Source organism: Rhagoletis pomonella, unplaced genomic scaffold (assembly GCF_013731165.1).
Source record: "Rhagoletis pomonella isolate Grant_MI unplaced genomic scaffold, Rhpom_1.0 Rhpom_scaffold_00034, whole genome shotgun sequence".
NCBI classification, from domain to species: Eukaryota; Metazoa; Arthropoda; class Insecta; order Diptera; family Tephritidae; genus Rhagoletis; species Rhagoletis pomonella.
The window spans coordinates 163,188-170,284 of NW_023458588.1; the positions used below are offsets into that span (position 1 = coordinate 163,188).

Sequence of the window (7,097 nt, forward strand, 5' to 3'; positions counted from 1 at the left end):
TACAGCCACACAGCTAATGGGAGATTTGCATTTTCACCGCGTCAATCCACCGCAACGCCCATTTCTAGCAACCGGTATTGATAACACTGGTGCTATTGAATTAAAATCGTCGTGATACCGTGGGAACACCACATACAAGGGCTACGTTGCAATTTTCATTTGCTTAGCTACGAGTGCAGTTCATCTGGAGGCGGTTACAGGAATGTCATCCGAAGCATTTCTCCTCGCACTGCAAAGGTTCATCGACCGGCGAGGTACAGCGACTGCGGACCTAATTTTGTAGGGGCAGATAAGGTGTTGCAGGTGAGCCAGCGGAAACTTCTCGAAGACATAAAGAAAGATGTCGTCCCAAATATCGCCAATCACGGCATCCAATGGCATTTCAACCCCCCTCACTCCCCCAATTTTGGGGGTCTGTGGGAGGCCAATGTGAAATGCGTCAAGTATCACTTAAAGCGGGTTCTGAATGGTACCCGCCTTTCCTTTGAGTTGTTATCAACACTTCTTGTACGTATTGAGTCATGCCTTAACTCTCGGCCACTATGACCGCTGACTTCGGACCCAGATGATTTGACGGTGCTCACTCCCGGGCATTTTCTCATCGGGAGCCCGCTTCTGTCGCCGCCCATTAATTCAGCAGCACCAAACGTTTCACTTAGTCAACACTTTATTCAAACACAACGAATGTTGCAACACTTTTGGCAAAAATGGACCTCCTATTGGTTAGCTCATCAGCAAACGCGGCTAAAATGGTGCAAAATACGGCCAAACTTACAACTGAATTACTTAGTTATAGTCAAAGATGACCGACTACCACCAAATGAGTGGGTTATGGGGCGAGTTGTTGAACTCCATCCCGGATCAGACAAGCTGGTGCGCGAGGTTACCGTACGCACAAAAAATGGAACGTATAAGCGCTAGTCATTCCATATTTTTGCAACCAAATAGTGCACTTGGCACATTTTCTCCCCTTCGCCAGCGTTAAGCCCAAACCAAATGGAGGACTATGCTGGTCCCAGCATGGGGGGCGGCATGTTCGACCTCGATCGAACTATTGCCTTGGCTGTACTGTTCAATTCGCTGTTATTTCTTATGCAAGCTGCCGCCACAATCTGGCATTCTCTGTGGCCGAGTTAGCCGTCGCCACGTTCTGGCATCCATGTAAATCGAGAGCGAAAATAGCGAAAGAGCCTTGGAGAGGGTTTGTAATTTAACACGTAGCAAAACTTGTACGGTCCAAATTAACTTACCGGAACATCTTCTGCTTTGGAACTAAGACGAAACTAAAATTTTTTTATCTTAGGAGGTCTTTTGAGGACTTCGGCAGGACTTAGAATTGACCCGATACATTCCACTTTATCGATAAATATTAATGATTTGATACATATCGATAGTGCGATGCATTTCAAAAACACTAAAATCCGATAACTCAATAAAATTCGTTAACTCGACCAATTTCAATAACTGTGAAATTCGAGGGCTAGATAAATTTCGATAACTCAAAAATGTAAATTCTTTGGATACCTTTAAAAATTTTTACTTTTGACAGCTCCACATTTTTCGAAAGCTGTCGAAAAATGTTGATAACTCATTACACTCTGTTAGCACGATAAAATTCGATAAGCAGTGATAAATCGATAAGCTTATATAATCTTGAAATTTCGATTAATGGATATATTTTGAAAATTCCATAAACTTCGATTCGATGAGTCACGAATTTCAGTAGATCAATAATTATCGATAACTCTGTAAGTTGAAAGAACTCCATGCATTACTACAACTCGATAAATTTCGTTAAGTCTTTAAATAATGATAATTCAATAAAAATCGATAACTTGATACTTTTTAACTTGACTAATTTGTATAATCCTACATGTTTTATAGCTCGATAACTCTCCGTAAATTTCGACAACAAAGTTTCTGTGTCTATAAATTTCAACAACTCAATAAACGTTGATCAATTTGAATAATTAAATACGTTGTAATAACTTAATAGGCATGGATAAATTTCGATAATTATACACTTCGATGATTCGATAAATTTCGGTAACTTTTATGGAAAATTTCAATTCAGTTACCCTAATTCTTATGTATTTCTCATTGTCTCCATTTTCGCCTTTATCTCCATTTTCGTCTTTATCTTCACTTTTGCCTTATTTTTTTGTCTTCATCGTTATCACTTGTTTCTTCATCTTCATATTTATCTTTATTTCAAAGTTTAATTTCAAATACGAAGTAAAACAAAATGCGAAACAGCTTAAATTGAACAGGTTGCAAAAACAACCATACACAAATATGGAAATTTTTAAACAACAATTTTCAACCAATATCGAAACTATAAAAACTCTCCTCATCTACAGAAAATTACCATTCCAACGGTGTTCTTGGTTTTGAAAACGGTAAATTTACCTTGGTCTTCATCTTTGTTTTTATCTTTCACATCTTTGCTTATTTATATCCTTTTCTGTTTCTATTCACGTAGATGAGATGATGTGCGATGACGTGATAAGATGTGACGTGATTTTATGTGAAGTGATAGGATGTCATGTCATGTGTTGTCATATCCTGTGATGTCATGTCATATGATGTCATACCATATGATGTCTTATCATGTCATGCCATGTCATGTAATGCCGTGTCATGTCATACGATGTCATATCGTGTGATGTCAAGTCATGTGATGTCATGCTATATAATGTGATGTCATATCATATGATGTAATGTCACGTGATATCGTGTGATGTGATAACATATTATGTGGTGTAATATAATGTGATGTCTCATCATATCATGTTATATAATGTGATGTCCTGTCATGTAATGTGATCGCACTCCATGTTCCGATTATTAAATCGGTAACCCTGTCGATAACTGTTTCAATAAAAATACCGATAACAATATCCATAAACATATAGAAAAATACAACGATTGCAAAATCGATTTATTCATCGATAGATAAAACAATCATCAGTATTGATTATTGTACATATCGATAACAAAATCAATTATTTAATCGATTAGTATACCGATAACATTATCCATTATTGTATCGATATTATATTGATTACAATAGCGGTTATTTAATCAATAACAATATCGATTATTTTATCGATAGAAATATCGATTATTATATCAATAAAAATATCGAGTTTTATATCGATAACAATATCGATCTTCATCCTCATCCTTGTCTTCATTATTTCTGCATATTCCTCTTCACCTTCACCTTAAAGTGGTTAAATTTACATTGATCTTCGTTTTTGCCTGCATCTCTAGGCATCTTTGTTTTTGTTTTTATTCTCAAACCGCTAGACCGCTGAGAACCATTTCCATGTGCATTATTCCCCTTGAGTTTGACAATTTACTCCCACCCAACCAACTGCCGCTACAGAAGTTTCACTTCATAAATTCAAGAAATTTTCTTACCCTTTCAGTTACCCTAATTCTTATGTATCTGTCATTGTCTCCATTTTCGTCTTTATCTTCACTTTGGCCTTATTTTTTTTTGACTTCCTCGTTATCATTTATTTCTTCATCTTCAACATTTTATTTCAAAGCTTAATTTCAAATGTGAAGTGAAACAACATGCGAAACATGTCAAATTGAACATGTTGCAGCAACATCTATACACAAATACGAAAATGTTTAAACGACGGTTTTGGCCGTAATTTTCAACCAATTTTGAAACCATAAAACATCTATGGAAAAATGCCTTTCCAACGGTGTTCTTGGTTTTGAAATCGGTTCGGTAGAATCGCCAAACGAACGGAGACAAAATTTATGTTAGCGTATTAATATATCGTCGTTTAAAGTGCAAACCGCGTATCAAAAAATTCAAAACCGCGTATCAGCAAAATTGCAAAACCGCGTATCTGAAGTTGTAAAAATATTTTCTAGAGCGCAAAAACACTCATATTTGAAAATGGTTCTCTTTTTTATAAAGCAATCGCATTTCTGGCTAGTATATTTCAAGACGAATGGATAAGGATTTAGCCAAGAGCTTATGTCAGCAAATCCAATTTTTGGCAGCCAATGTTAGTTACGCGGTTTTGCAGAATGACAATACGCGGTTTTGTACTTTAAACGACGATATAGAAGTTACGGACGTTAGGTCCGTATAAGTCAAAAAAATAATTTAGCTGGGCCAACGCGCCCAATAGTTCTAACTACGAGTTACAAATCTACAACACAAATTTTGGAATCTAACACAGTTTATTCTATTTACTTAATTACAATTAGAATTCTTAATCTAAACCGTAGCGTTACCCGTCCCGAACTCGACTGCCCGCTTTGTGTCCGCTGCTTCCCTTTATAGCCAATGTCCAGCAGCAGCGTACCTGTTGCATAATTGTTGTCTGTGAATAAGTTCGTCCGTTAGTTCCCACACTTGCATTATGGGTTGATGCTATTTCACAAGTATGCGAAATAGTATTATGCTGACGGTGCGTCTGGAGTAATGCAGTAGCATACGTATTAATCGCTGGTACTAGCCATGGCCTTGACTTTGGGTGTTAGGTTGCCGTGCGCCGTGAGAATGTAATTGTGCTGACTTAGCAGCACGTGTAGTGGGTAACAGTGGGAGCGCCGCAGCGAGTTAACTCTGGGGAGTGTTAACTTAGATATACATACATACCAGGGATGTTGCGAATGTGGAATTTTAGACATCCGCGGATGCGAATGCGGATGTCAAGTATTTTTAAGAAACGATTAGAATCTAGCTTAATGGCGAGGCCAAACCAGATGTGTCAGGTTTTCTAAAGTTTTTAAAAAGAATTCTTCATTCTCATTACTTTGGCTGTTTCGAATTTGAGGAATCTGTAACTTCATCAACGTTTTTCGATTTAATTTCTGTAACTAATTTTTAATACTTTCTTCTGTGGCGGGTTTGACAAATGTGTGCTTATAGCGAGCTAAATGGTGGATATGAAAAATAAATTATTACTTTCCAGGAATGAAAATTTTGAACAAAATTCTGATTTCAAGCTCGTGCCTGCCAGCCGAATCAGTTTCTCGATTCTCTTTATAGCTAGACGTTTATCATTTTTGATGGAAATCCCTATTGAAGAAGTTTACTCTTTGACTTTAAATAGTAAAGAAGGGACAGTTTTACCACAAAAGTTTTTAGCCAAGAATCCAGTGTATGGGCAATACTGGAAAAGAGGGCGTGGCACCTCCTATACTAACTAAAATTTTCATGTTGTATATCTCTTGAAATATTTGTGGTAGAGCATTGGAACTTGCTGTCGAGATAAATAAAATTAATTCCGTACTTATGGGAAAAAATTGGCGGTATTGGATAAGGGCGTGGCACCACCCATAGGCGTGAATTATTTAATCAGCTCTAACTTCGGAACCGTAAGCCACATGAACTTAAAATTTGGTATGCAGACATATCTATGGTAGGTGCTTATAGTAAGGTATACATATAAATAAGACTCTGAAAGGGGGCGGCAAATCCCAAAGGCGTGGAATATTTTACCAGATGTAACTTCGGAACAATAAGTCACATAAACATAACATTTGGTATGCAGACATATCTATGGTAAGAGCTTATAGTAAGGTATATATAAATGAGTTTGTAAAAGGAGGCGTAGCACTTAACATAGGCTTGGAATTTTTTATCAGCCATAACTTCGGAACCACAAGTCACATGACCCCTTTAATTCCTTCTGGCGTTGGGTGAAACCTGCGGGTAAAAGCTAGTACTTAATAAATTCCCCAAATGTAATATCAAAAGCAAATCACGACATTTGGTTAAGAATTATAATGCACACTTTCTTCATTTGTGTCTATTAGTTTTTTTAAGATTAGCCCAAAAAATCATAATAGAGACAGAAAGCAACGCAGGTGTTTAAAGCAAAGAAAAAAAAACATTGTTAAAAAGACTATATTCGCTTTGACGTACGTCAAAGGTCAAGTAGAAGTTGGAACTTATATGGCTGCCCATTGATAGCTCGGTTATATAGATTAAGAAATAATGGCCCGTAGTTATAGACAAGTTAGTGGCAGGTTTTAACATTTAAAACTGTATATTAAGATAAACACTCTTTTAACACTGTCATAGTCAACTTAAAAGGCCTTTTAACTTTACAACGACGTTTTAAATTTAAAATGAGGTTGACGAGGTTTTAAAATCTTAAAAGCGTACTCTAAGTAGACGTTTTCCTGTCAAAATTTGCGGAGAAAATTCAAAAGTGGTCTTAATTTGAAGAATATGTTTCCCAATCAAATGATATTTCGAGATTTTGGGATTTTGGATAATACAATCGCAACCAGAAATAGGAAAACATACAAGGAACGCCAAGATCCTTTTCAAATGAAAGAGGGGGACGGAAAGCAGGTCTTTTCAGCAGCAGTCCAATTAACTTCACGAATTCTTTTCACTTCCTATAAAAATTAAATTATTTACGTTAATAAATTATATTTTACAAAAATAAGTTATTTACTTAATGTTTGCTGCGCCATTTTTAAAATTATTTATAAAAGTCAGTTGGCGCAGGGTGAACTTGCTAAAATAACAAATTTTTCCTAATGCCGATTGGTTCCTTTTTTCATTTATATTTATATTTTCACATTATATTAATGTGTCAATTTAGCAAAAACCTGCCTCTAACATGTCTATAACTGACTAAAACTTAAAGCCTGCTCTAAACTTAAAGATTAATTTTAACTAGAAGAGGTTTTAACTTTCGACTATAACTACGGGCCAATATGTTTTAAGACATTTTTATCAAAGTTGATAAATATGACATTTCACCAGTTTTGTTACACAAATACTCCCACTAACACAGGCAAAAATATTGGCTACAATTTGTCATTTTGTTTGCCATATATACGTTTTATGGATGCACTTGCACAACATTCGCATTTGCAAAAGCTCCGCATTGATTATTGCGAATGCGAAAGCGAATGCGAATGTTAAAATTAATGCGGAAGCTCCGCGGTTGCAAATGCGAATGCGAATATTCGCAACAACCCTGATACATACCTTACCATACAAGTACATACTAGCTTAATAAGTCTGAAGTTTTGGTATATAATAAACCTCAGTACAATGCAAATCTGCATTAACCAAATTCTGAAATAGGGCGTTCTTA

The 7,097-nt window shown here is 36.2% G+C and overlaps 1 protein-coding gene across 1 annotated transcript in view; it reads left to right on the forward strand.

The window, feature by feature from the left end:
* LOC118749696 (Down syndrome cell adhesion molecule-like protein Dscam2) overlaps nucleotides 1–7,097 on the forward strand; it is a gene marked incomplete at its 3' end in the record, with an annotated part of 267,478 nt that overhangs the window by 127,012 nt on the left and 133,369 nt on the right.